General features: G+C 42.5%; 1 long non-coding RNA gene across 1 annotated transcript in view; it reads left to right on the forward strand.

The window, feature by feature from the left end:
• The first annotated feature begins 1,715 nt into the window (after window positions 1-1,715).
• The window catches only part of LOC110365791 (uncharacterized), a 34,449-nt gene continuing 22,477 nt past the window's right edge, over window positions 1,716-13,687 (forward strand). Inside the window, exons 1-2 of the long non-coding RNA XR_010467089.1 lie at window positions 1,716-1,989; window positions 5,761-5,898. This is a non-coding gene — a long non-coding RNA (uncharacterized LOC110365791). The remainder of the gene's footprint in view (window positions 1,990-5,760; window positions 5,899-13,687) is intronic.

Below are 13,687 nucleotides of genomic sequence, written 5' to 3' on the forward strand. Positions count from 1 at the left end.
CTATTGTGCTACCACAAGCAACATTTCTTACATTTCATCATATTACAGATGACCGTATTTTGCACTTCTTTCCAACGTATTTTGTCAGGTAAGAATGCTACATATGTGATGAATTGACAAAGATTTGGTAACATTTCCAGTAAAATTTTCTAGAAACATTGCTTAACTAAAGTCAATTGTTTATAGAAAAGGGAATATTTCAACAATATATCATCACATTCAGAAAAATTATTTTCAGGAAATTTTTTTTTAAATGAAAACATTTTTCTTAGAAATACCATTGGTCAGCTCTATTAATGACATTGGGAGGGTTCGAAGTGACAATGAGCAAACCATGAAAAATGGACAGAAAACAAACACAGAATCACTCCAGTCCTGGCCTGCTTTTTGGTTATATTGGAGACTTTCCAGGGCTTCCATTTTTCCACCAGTGTTTAATGGGCTCTCTGTTTGCATTTATGTTTTCCTGATCTTTCAATCTGCAGAAAAAGCTGCTTCTGGCAGGACTCTGTAAGCATCACACCCCGTGCCCCCAATTTTGAGTGTGTGTGCGCGCCTCTTTTTTTCCTGAGGTGGTAGGAACACCCTGATATGAATGTGTGGAGGCTAAATATAAAAGAAGTTTGGAGATCAGGGGTTTCAAAGACTCTGTGAGACTCCATCAGTGAATTCAGCTTGTACACGCACTCCCTGGAAAAAGTCCCTGCCCCAGAGGGACTATGCCAATTAAAATTAAAAAAAAATTACATCAGTGAAATTAACCGAAATTTTGCTTGACCTGGAATTTAGGTCAGTTTAGATCATCGTCTTACCAGGGCTGCCGAAGATTCAAATGCAGGCGGGGAGCTACAGAAACAGAAATGTGCTGGAGAGCAGAGGCAGCTCCAGTGCTGGATGTGGGGTGGTCACCAGCACGTCCACATATGTGCTGGGATGAGAAACTGCACAGGGCATGGCTGATGAACGTGCAGTTGGTACCCCGTGGCCACCAGAAGGTGGATGGTGGCTCAGCAAATGGACATGGTGCACCAGGCAGTGTTGTCTTGTTCAAACATGACTCCCTGGTGCTTGGCTGGGACTTTAAGTGGCTCCAGCCCCGTTAATTTTGCTGTCTTTGACCTACAGTGCTGTAGTCTCTGAAAAGGTGAAGGATGGGATGTTCACTGGGTACCACTTTCATCTGAATTCTGTGACAAAGCTCCCGCAGCTCTTGGTTCTCTTGTACCACCCTGTACAGGCTTGAAGTGCCAAAAGGGCTTTTTCAAATGCCCAGCTGTGTCTGTACGTTGTACCTACCTCTGGGCACGTGTTCCTGGAAATGCAATGACCTCCCCTTGTTCATTCACACTCTTTTATTTCCTGAGATGATGCTGTTGCCATAGGTTGCTCAGTTCCAGCATTGAAACACCTCAAAAGATAAGAACCCACCAATTGCCCGCTCCTTCCAATGCTTTTCACCTTGTAGCACAGCCTCTGTGGAATTCTGTTTGCAATTTTGCTTGTACCAATTTGTGCTGTGTTTGTCCCTGTATGTAATTATTGACAATCACTGGAATAGAAAAAAAGCTCTTTAAAATAATGGAGATGAGTGGTCAGCATGTGCACGTCAAGTGTCATGTACAAGAGATATTCTAGGGGCTGCATTTGCAGTCTGCCTGTATATGCTTATTCTTCCTTCCTTGAGCCTCAAGGATGGACATAGATCCAAATTTATTTTCACCGTGCATTTCCCCAGTAGCATAATGCATCTTTCTTCATACAGTACTGCAGGCTTGCATGCAATTAAATATTTTCCACTTCTAAGATGAAGACGAATGGCCCTCGCAAGCAAGCTCAGTGCTTCGTCCTGCAGAGCTCGTTCTGATCAAGTGGTGGCAGTAGGTTGCTTCGTTAGAATAATTCCTCCGTGGATTTACACGCCCCACCCTCGTGTAAATAGAGTTGGGATTTAGAAGGTGTGAGCTGGCATGGCAATGAAGTCTGCAAAATGTAAGCTGCAGTAGCCCTTTTTCCGAAGTCTTGACAGTAAGCAGAGTTAAATAAGAGACTGGGATCTCATTCAGTATCTGTGAGTGGGAGAAGTGTTGGGGAAAATAGAGTCATGCGTTGCTCTAATCCATTCCTCCCTTAGAGCTCGCTGTGGTTTTAGTTGGGTTTGTTTGTTTAAATGTGAGGGGGGGGCGGTTTGTGCTGTTGGATGTGTTCTGCGGGAATAGCTGCGAATTATCACGGTATCAGCGTAGGGGTGTGGGTGGCAGGGACTGAAAACCATCTCAGCATGTGTTTCCTAAAGTTGGAGTGATGTGAGGTGCCTTTTCGGAGCATCCATGTGCTCTCCGGAGAGGTGAGGGCTCCCAAGGACTTCAGTCACTAATGGTCTGGAATATGCAGCACCACGACTTGGAAATGTTTCAGACTAATTTAGCTACGTGTTCTTGTTCTTCAGGACTCAGTCCAAACTCCGACTTGCCAAATACAGACAGAAATCTCTTAGTGTTCGGTTATCTGGTGTCTGGCTGCTGTAAGGTGTCTGCCATGGCAGCTGGTACCGCTGTTTGCTGGGGTACCTGGGGCACTGCAGATGATTTTGTAGCTGGGAGCAAAGGTCTGATTGCCCATGGGTGTAACAGACTGAGCAATGGAGTTTTTGTCTCTCAATGTCCGTCTCCCCTTCGTGAAGCAGAAATTGTGGGTGCTCCTTTCCCCTTAGTACAACGTAACTGCCATTGTCACCTTACAGGCATCTGTAACACCATGAGTAATACAAATTAAATGTGTTCAGTACCTTTAGACAGTGAGGAGGACATTGCCCCACCCTTCTGTTTAATGGTGGGACAATTCTGCCCAGATTATGCCGCTCCTTGGCAGGCACTTGTGATCTGCATGTGCAGCTGCCAGCTTTTAATAGGTTATAGTTATTAATTTCTATACTTCTGCACATTAGGTGATTTTTTTTGTTGTACTGTCACTGACAGCTACCTATGTCAAATTCTCTTTCCCAAGTGCTTTTTTTATTTTGTAGTACTTTAAAGTGATGTGCTGACATCTTTCCAAGAAAATGCAAGCCATGTGAATTGTTCTCAGGCTGAGTGTACTTCCTGAGCTCGGTTTAAAGCCTGGATTATCCCAGGGCAAGGGGAGGACCAGGAGCATGAGCACAGCCAAATGGACACAGTGTTCCAGAGGGGGCTTCTGAGCGTCTGAGGGGGTGTGGGTCAATTCTTGCAGAAGAAAAAGCTACAGCACTGAAATGTCAGTCTGGGGTGGTTTCCTACCTGCCCCGAGCAGCAGGCTGATGGGTGAGCTGGGATTCATCCAGCCCGACCCTGGTCCTCCAGGTTGTGTAGGATCCCTTGATGATCAACAGGAGGATGAATCGTCCCTCTGTCAGACAGCAGTCCAAGATGAGTGGGCTGGTTTGTCTTCTGGATAAGTCTGTCTCCTCCTTTCATTACGAAGATGCCTAATATTTAGGTGGCCAAAGAGCAGGAAAAGTCCACACTAAATCTCTCTCTGCCTCAGCCGTCCACCTGTAAAATGCAGACCATTCGTGCGACTGCGTTTTGATGGCAAACCCTTCATGGTGTAGTGTCCCTGGAGCTAATGCTGGCTGCTCTGTTCACTAAAAAAGGGGATTTCAGGTTGTTCCTAAATTCAGCATCATAATAGAGATGAGTAGAAAGCTTGGGAGCTACCAGTGATAGATTATTGAACTTCAGGTTGTGCACGTGTTGAGGTTTATTTTTTCATGTGGAATAAGAAGGGAAGCAGTTTCTTGTGAGGAAATAATATTATGGTTGAGATGATTGTATTTCACATACTATGTTGTAGGACCAACAAAATTTAGCCAAAGTGGTTCTAGCTTTTAAGTTGTCTGATCAAAAATCATGACTGGAAAAGCAGGCTTCCAAATTTATTACTTGGTTTAGTTCAAAAACTTGTTTTCAAGTACTAAGGCAACATGGAAACCCACATTCGTTTAACACTTTGCCCATTTTTTTTTTCTTTCAATGTGAGCAATAATTATCAAGAGTTACAAGAAAAAGCCTTATTTACTTGCTTTGGTTTCCACTTGTGGTTGTCTTAGATTTGGTACACAAACCAGTAGTTTATTTTTATTGTGAGTAATCTCTCAAAAAATTCACCAATACGTACAGTGTTATTCAGACATCAGCAGAAGACACGGGGAAGTCGCCAGTCCACTTTGGCTTCCAAACTCAAAGACAACACAGAAACTCTCTTGACCCAAAGCTTTTTAGCCAGAAGAACAAGAACACGGAGTCTTCCTTTGGAAGCAGATGCTGTTGAGGTGTTATCACTTAGAACTGAACCCTGTACCGTTCATACCAGGAATGTCCATTTCCTCGCCTGTGGATACTCGCAGGAGTCTTGATAATCTCCACAACAGCAGTACCATGCTTTTTTCTTAAGGGAAAAAAAAGCTGCCACTGGTGGGTTGAGCCACCTTAGATGTTCTGGTCCTCAAAGCAAACCTGGTGATGACCCCGCACCCTGTCTCACCTCACCTCTGTTTCGTGGGCAGAGGTTCCCTCACTCAGCCCCGTGTAAGATACAATCATGTTTTGTTTGTTCGTTTGCCAGCTTCTTGCTGGTTTAAAGACATGACTCCATTAGGCTAAGCTGGGTCTAGCGTGGTGTCTCCCAGCTTGGGCGGCTGCGGGGGCTTAGGTGATTGATTGGAGCTTTGATCACGGGAGTCGAGACAAGGCTGCCAAGGGGTAGCAGTGCTCTGTAGTCCCTTCGTGTCGAGCCCGACTGTATGATTTGTATTAGTATATGTTGCCATACACTTCCAGATTAATGTGCTGCACTCCCGTATGAAATAACCCCACTTCCTGCTGAATCTGAAAATTTGCAGGTATCTTTATATAGTTCCACAGCACGTTTAATGAGAGAGACTAAAACAAGCAGCTACCCAAATACTATAAGAGAAGGGTAGTGGATACAGTCATCGATTTTATCTTTTAACTCATAAGACAAGATGGGAAACACGGTCCATATGTCAGATTGGCAGCTCTCAGGAGCTCCTCGTTCTTCAATCAGCTTCACCCATGCTTGGAAGCAGAAAACCAATATTTTAAAAATACATCTGTTCCTAAAAAAAAGTCTCTGTTATTCCTGCCTCTTTTTACCCAGAACAAGTATGAACAACAACAAATGAAGGCATCACAGCCACAAGAATGTCCTTGTTGTTCTGTACACATCACTGTGTTTCCATAAATACCAGCCCAGCTGCTGTTGAAATCTTCAGGTTTTTAGTCTATTCTATTCTGCTTGTGTGTCCCTATTAAACGTGTTGTTTTCATAAGGCCAAAATACCTCTTTCCGATGAACTGAATGTAGCTTTCAGCAAATGCTGCTCAACAATCCCTCAGACCATTACATTTGTAAATTATTTTGGGGCTTTGGCAAAACCATCAGCATGAGCCTCAGAACAGCCCTTCAAAATGTGTGCTCAGCTAAATTCACTTCATATAAAAAAATACTTAAAGGTCCAACCGAGTCGCCCACCTTCCTTTCTGCTTCCCATCCTATGGGATTGTTTTCAACCAAAATACCACGTGGGCGCATATATTCTACTGCCTCATCCAAATGGATGTGGATATGGATTATTATGATTGATTTGCATGCATTTACATTTTCCTGAAGAACACTTTGAGAAGGGGAATGAGTACCTTGCATGACACATAAGAACTTTAAAATGTTTAGGAAAAATTAAAAGTATCCTCTGTTTTTCAGGAATCTAAGGTCATTGGGTTGGAGGACACCAGCTGAGTCAGCAAGTTTGTCATCCCCTGCACTCTGAAATGGCCACATAATCCCCTGGTAGTCCAGTAAGATCCAAGGAAACGTCCAGTCCAGAAACAACCACATACCGTAAGTTTTGAAACCCAGTCAAAATTGAAGTAATAATTTTACATGTGTCTTAGAAACTTTCTGGACTTTAGACTAAATCCTCCAAAGGTATTCTGCTTGTTTCATGCTGGTGGAAATCAAGTGGAATTCTTTAGTTGATTTTCTTTATGGTGAATTTATACTTGATAATGATGTTAAACTAATGTTGATGTCCACCCGGTTGGTTTTAATATAAGCCAACAGCACTGTCTTACAAATCGCTGCCTTTTTTGATGACATGACGTTGAGATGGCAAGTCAATAGGTATAAGTTACACTTAATTTACTTAAGAAACAAGCCTGCATCACCAACATAGGAAAGACATCCAGCATCACTTCTACCATGCATACATAGTCCAAGGAAAGCAAATAACTAACAACAAAGATCTCAGAAGGAACCTTCCCAGGGCATTCACGGGTCCTCTTGGAAGGATAAAAATGGTCCATGATCCATCATTCCTAAGTTCACTGATCATATCAGCCTGTTTATAAGCAAACGCGGTTTCATGTGGTGCCAGACAAAGATGTAAACACTGGCTGGTGCCGGCAAGGAACATCACAACCCACATCGCGCCGCGCGGCACTCAGGGAGAATACGTGGGAATGATGAGGGGTTTTATTTGGGGACTAAATAACAGTCTAAATCACTGAAAATCATTGTTTCGATACAATATTTGGAGAGGCACGTTAGGCGGGCTGAGCCAATTTTGCGGTAATTGCTTCTGCAAGTCTGTAGCTGACTAAAACTGTCTGCAACAAAAAGGGATGTGTTTGGAAACGGGCCCGCCATTTCCAAGGATTTCAGGCTCCTGGGATGGCTCCCCGAGGTGAGGGGAAACAACTGCTGTCTTAAAGGCAGGAAAAACACCACCAATGGTCAGCAAGTTGTTTATGTTAGAAACTATTGATACCCTCACACTGTGCACGAGGTACAGAAAAGTAACTTGGAATGGGATAAAAGGGACAAATTTGTAATAACATTAAGACATGCTTGCACCAACAATAGCGTGTAGGCACCAGGGATTAATAAAGGTATTAACCTTACCCATGTTTTCTTAAACTTCGTATTTGACAAAGCTGATAGTGGTCTGTATTTCCAAATTGTTTCATATCTAAAAGATATGTCCAGCACTGCATAATAAGACCGGAGGCTTTTAAAAGCTTTTCCCATGCAAAGATGGAGATTGTGCAGGTCTGAATCCAGCATGATACGCTGAAATAAGTTGTGTCCCATCTGCAGTGACTATAACCTCAGCTAAACATAGGAGTTAACCCTCCTGAGCATTGGTTTATCCAATTTGCTTTGCTCAGTAGTGACTTTTGGCAATACCAGAATGAAACGACTAAACTGCCTGCTCGACTCCCCAGGAGATAAACCCGGCTTTGCCTCCTCCTCCCTGCCCAGGTAACCGAGCTCAAAGCTCGTCACTCTGCAGTGGTTTGGATCCAACCAAACAGCCTGACCAGTAACCAGAGATGAAGACAGCTGAATTCTGGTCAATAAAACATGGTGTAAGAGAATAGTATTTTTTTTATGGAATCAAGGAAATTAGGAGAAAAGATTTAATCCTATATGTTAGTTAGGTGGAGACTCCCTGATCCCCATTAACAGAATATATTTATTAATCAGCAGGATTTTTTGGGTAAGCCCATCACCATTTCTTTACCCTGAGAGTTTACTGCAGGGTTAGTATTTTATTTTAAATTTGTTTGTTTGTCTGTTTTTTTTCCTAAGCAACACTGGTGGTTTTATATCTACTTCAATCTCAGCCCCAGCTTTGTAAATATTTAGTCTTATCTTAAAGAACTCCAAAACGAGGTTGAAAGAAAGCAAACTTCCTGTTCAGAAACCAAATATCCATTTTTAACTTAGAAAGCACTCTTTGGATAAGTTCAGAATGGAAATGGCAAGACAACCTGGTTCAGACAGACCTGTGTCATGGTTTAAACCCACTGTCCCCTTCCTCCCATTGCTGTTGATATGGAATAAGTGTGGTTTTCTGGCACGTGGCTGAGCCCCCAGGCACAGAGAATGGCCCAGAGCATCACCCGCTGTGCAGTCCCTGGACGGAAAATCTTCCCCACATTAAACCTGTGTTTCTTTTCCTATTGACTAAAAGAAGAATAAATTGTCATTGCCACCTTTTAGAGTCTGAAAGCACAATTCAAATAGTCCTTATTTATGACTGTTTGCTGGAAATATGCTAGGACTAAATTGCAGAGTGGGAGGCAAGCTGTTGGAATTGAAGGATGGTTTGAGAACAAGAACTACCAGGTGTGAATTGACAGCGAATGCGTTCTGGCTGGGAATTGAAAGGAGGATTTTGACCATCAAAACAGAGAGGTTCTGGAAAAATGTTTGAGAGCAGAAGTTGACAATCTACCTTTTGAAAAAATGCAAAACAAATGGAACAGGTTGCATGTTATGATAACTTGTCATCTATTGTGATAGTTTCACAGGGATGCAGTACCTATTCAAGGTGCAATATCTATTTATTTCCACTGCACGTTTCTGCTGTGTATCACATGGGTGTGATAGTGCATGTGCAAATTAGTCTTCAGTCTGTTAAACTCTTGCCTAACTTTGAGCAGGCAGTACAGCGGCACGGGGAGCTGCAGGAATAACTAGTACAGGCAAGAAAGATTAAATACACATTTATACTTACCTCACAAAAATGCTTGTATGGAAATATCCGATTAGGGATGAAAAATCAGAAGGTTCACGGACACGTCATGTCACTGGGGTCTCCTCATACAACGCAGTTCCCCTCTTGTTAATCTGCTCTTCTCTTTAAAGCAAATTACGGGGCTGTGCAGGGAATAACAGCACACAGTGTGTGCGCAAGCAGACACTATTCACAGCCCTCTCGCTGGATCATTAAAGAAATAATCCGTCAAAAATTCATTGAGTTTGATGCGCTGTACCAGTGGTGATTTTAGGTCTTGCAAAACACTCCAATTGCACTTTAGAAGCGGAGGCTCAGGGATCAATGACAACGTGGTTTCCCAGAATGGAGCCTTAGAAGCAAATTTACCAAGTAGCTGCAGTTAAATTCTCTGTAATTTCTGTACTTTGCTTATAATACAATGATGATCATCACTAGCACCAGGTTCTCCCAGATGACTTCCCCAAAAAGAATAGGAATGGGAAAAGAGGGTAAATGATACTCAAATGTGACTGCAGGAAACACATTGGGTTGAACTCTAAATTTCAAGCATGTCAAGACGAATGGATCTAGTGGAGACTAGTGGCTAATTCACGCATACAAATACCACAATAAATTTGATAATGGGTCCCTGAGGCAGAGGGCTATAAAGGGTTTATAAACTAGTCGTAGCACTGGAGAATCAGACCAGGTTATGGGAGCCTATGTGTTAATACCTCACACTTTTATAATCCCCCTTCCCACCTTTTTTATATCAATAGTATGCAGAATGGTCATTTTGTGACTGTTCCCTGTCTGATGGTTCTGTTTTGGCATTATATTGCTTGCCACATGTTACCATTTAAATGCTCTGATTAGAAGACACATTCAATTACCTGCCAGTAAGGCTCTACAGGTATTAGGACACTATGAAATTACTCTAAGTTTACAGAATTTAAGAGAGCGGATCATTCAATATACCCTCCCAGCAATGCTGTAGAGCAGAACTAGTCTTTTGAGAATGGCTTAACTTAATTAAATCAAATTCACATTTTTGAAGAACAACCTCTGTAATACCTGAAAAAATTTCCATCGAGCACTGTTGGATTCATCGGAGTTGAACCACAAAGGTCTCAGCTCACACTGACGTTCATGCAAACCTTACGCTTTGCAGATACATTTAATCGAAGGCACTGGTTTGGCACTGGTGTCCAAGGAGCAATGTTCTGCAGCGTGTTTGCTTGTTCAGTGGCGTCTTTCTGGTGAGGTCCGAGGCGAGTCAAGAAGATGATGGGTCAGAAAGGACAAGGCAGGAAATGTTTTGCTTTTACTATGGTCCCCGCAGAGTGGAAACTTCGGAGGAATCCCATCTCTAAGAGAATATTGATCGTAGTTTATTATGTACTATGTTTCAACTAGCTAAAGAGAAAAGAAAATCATAAGTCCAGTGTTTGGCCATGGAGAGATACCTGGTTTAAAAAACAATAATAATAATAATAATAATAATAATAATAATCACCAGTTGACACAGAAGAAGTGTGTGAAAAGTAGAGAGTGAATCACTGGCAATGGGAACTCTGTCAGAATTAGGAAATTAAGGTCATTAAAGGTGTGGTAACTTAATTTTCTATGCAAGCATATAATGATGAGGGTTGGGCAGGGCAACAAAAAAAGTGCAGACATCCAATTTAACACAAACCCACCCAGACTTGGCAAGGTGGAGCATCCCCAGCTCAGCACAGCCTTCTGGCTCCCTGGTTTTATTGCATTTGCTCCAAACAGTCCCAATTAGCCCTGAACTACGTACCCTCCTTATGCCCTTCACCATGTTCCCCCTGGAGGACTTTATGTCAGTCAAGTTCTAACACAAATGCTCCAGAATCATATAATCCTCCTATTAAGCATCAGCATTCCCTGGTCTTGCTGTTCTTCTGAGGCGGATTTATGCATAAGCGTGTGGTAAATGAACACGCTCTGATTGAGAGAAAACCCAGAGGTGAAACCTTTTTACTCAAATCGACTCCTTATATTCATTTCCTGATTCAAAACAAAGGCGTAACACCAAAGCAACATCTGCTTTGACCTCAGCACATGGTGCTTTTACAACTAAAACTTTACAAGTAGGTTGCTTCAGAATCTCTCTTGTTGCCTCACTTATCCTTAAAACGCTTAAACTAAAATGAAAAACAATGTTTCCCAAACAAATCCTGAGATTTTACTCTTTCTAGTTTTAGTGAGGGTCATGTCATTGCTGAGTCCAAACTGAGATCCTAGATTAATTTACCAAAGCCCATTAAATCACTCTGGTTCATCTCTCTATACCAAAAATGAGACTTCTGTCCACATTCTGTAATTCTCTGCGTAGAGTTATTCCTATAGCCAAACTTTCTGGTGGCCTATTAGTGTTATATAAAACTATAAAGATTTCCTGTTCCAGCAAGCAGCAGGTCTCACGGAAAATCTGAACTGGATTATTTCAAGAAAAAGTCAGTCAAAAGCCACAGTGAGAGACATCGCTGAGCCACCGGGGTGTCCCCAGGGGTCTCTGCTGCCCACGCGGGGGGTCCCTCCACCCCAGCCATCCATGGCGCGGTCCAACCTTCCTCCTTGCACTTGGGCATAAAAGACTTCTAGATGCTATAGCAACATGTCAACCGAGATGCCGAGGGGCGTAACAGGAATCTTATGGCTTTGGTGGAGCTAAAATTGGTAAGAACAGGGACTGAAATTTCAAATCCATTTCTGACCGCTGATGGGGCATCTCCTTTTGGATTCAGAACAGGCTCTTACTAATGCTGGTCTTGCCACCTGTGCCCAAAGGTGGGGATTAATATAGTTCCAATTAATGTTTGTTTCCACACCACCTGAATCAAATTGTGACCTATGGCCTCCTAAGGAGGAGATGAATCCCAAGAGACGGTCCAGAAACCCCGGCTCTATCCTCAGCATCATCCTCAGCATCATTCCCATCATCATCCCCATCAGCTGCTGGGGGGCAAAGAGGGAGCTCTCACCACCAAGACAGGTGACTTGGTAAATATGGACTTTCGACACCACACATTTCACTGCAGATTTGCTGTGATTTTATTCTGCCTTCCGAAAGCTGTGAGAGTGAACATTATTAAAATAAAATCAAACAAAAATAAAGAAGGCAAAAAGAAAACAGTGAAAAGCAACAAGGAAGGTTTCTGTCCAAAAAAAAGTCCGAAACTGGCTCCAATTGGACCTCAGTACGGAAATGCTGGAACTTGTACCCTCCAGTGGCAAAATAAAACAGGCTACCATTATTAGAAATTTTCTACAGCTAAAGATGTAACATCATAGCTAAATTCAGTCAGAGACAGGTCGAGCAACAAAAACCAGGAGCCAAGGCAGTCTAGTCTGGTCTGAAACTTGATTCAGGCACCAGATTATGAATAGATTTAACTAGTTTGCCAAATGAAAATGTAGATTTTGGCAGTGTTTGGGCTTTTTTTCATTATTTTTTTATTTTTTTGGTGTGCTATATGTGGAGTCCTATTGCACGCTGTGGGGATAGCAGAAAAGAGCCTTTTTATATTATATAACTACTTGACGCGCATGTGTGTGTATATATAACATAAAAAACACAGTTAACCCCATAAATGCTAAAAAGCCTGGAGTCCCTCAGTAAGGAACACGCTCAGTGCTGCCGATCACAGGAAAACCAGTTACGCTTTTGCCTTTTATTGCAAAACCACCCAGGGCTTACGGAGTCGACTCCTTGTAGGGCACCCGGGCACATTGGGGACCTTGGTCGTTTATAATCTTGATTAATTACTGCATCTACCTATTCACCATGGAAGTTCTATGCAGTATTGTCTAAAACACTCCTGAAAGAGATGGGTGAATATTCCCAAGTAAAACAACAAAAAGAAAAAGGTTTAAAATGCCCAGAATGCTGCAGCCCACGTATGCATGGCAAGAAAAACAAAGAGCCAATCTCTGCAGGAGTATTTTGATGACAGATGCCAGTTCTCTGTGGTCAGATTTGGCTCTGGTTCCATTCAGGTCTGTGATCTAGGAAGCAGGAAAAAAGGCAGAAGTTTAAAGAAGAAAATGCAGTCAAGGTGAGGAGGAGGCGATTGTCAAAGGAGAAGGAGCAGATGCTTTGTGTGACCGCTCCTGGGCTTTTTTGGAGTGTTTCATTAACAAGCAAAATACACATCGGTCTGTGCATGTGTGTGTTTGCTCCATGTCCCAGCACAAATGTCTCTGTCACCCCTTGAGCTCCAGAACTGCTGTCACCCAGACAACAGCCACCGATTCCCCTTTGCACAGCACAAGGTCTCACCAGCTCCTTGTGTCACAAAGCACTTCGGTCAATAGTTTGAAGTGTCTGTGTGTTAATTAATTGCAGTGGAGATGTCACGAAAGAGAACAGGGTTTTGAGAGTTGTATGAACACACATATATAAGAGAGAACGTAACTGTCAAGCTGAGACTCTTAAAAGAACCAACATTTTGTCCCTGCTTGTATATAGTGTAGTACACAGCTGGCTATTTTGTAAGTTGTAATGCTAAGGTTTTGATACAAAATTATATTATACATGTGGAATAACTTGGAATTAATGCCTTCAACCACTGCATGCATCCATATGTTCACTTACTGATTGTAATCCTTTATTAATTTATTCTGCACACATCGAATCACTGGATGTAGCACCTGCACCTCAGTACACGTCTCACCCTTCTTTACTGTGGAGGTGTTGATTAACTCGGTCTTATAAGAACTGCTTTGCTGCCTAAAATCACTTCACTTGCAGTGAGCCCAAATTATGGCCCAAAAGACCACCTAGTATATAAAGTGTTGCTACGTGCCCCAAAGTACCAAAGTGACCCTCAGTACTGATCATCATCTCTCTAATTCAATTTCTTGTCCGATTGCTTGTTGGAGGGTTTGCGGTAAAGCTTCCTTGGGGATGCTGGTCCGGTAGAGCTCAGATTGAATGTAAAGGGACCTTTCTCACCTCAGCACCTCTTTCTGGGCTCTCAGTGGTTTTTCTTATATATTGTTATTTTAAAAAAAATGCCTGAAAAGATACAGTGGTTAGAAAGTACCTTTCTCAGTGGTACCCACATGTGCAATGCAAACAGCAGAGACAGCGCT

The sequence above is a fragment of the Columba livia genome, chromosome 18 (genome assembly GCF_036013475.1).
Source record: "Columba livia isolate bColLiv1 breed racing homer chromosome 18, bColLiv1.pat.W.v2, whole genome shotgun sequence".
Taxonomy (NCBI): Eukaryota; Metazoa; Chordata; class Aves; order Columbiformes; family Columbidae; genus Columba; species Columba livia.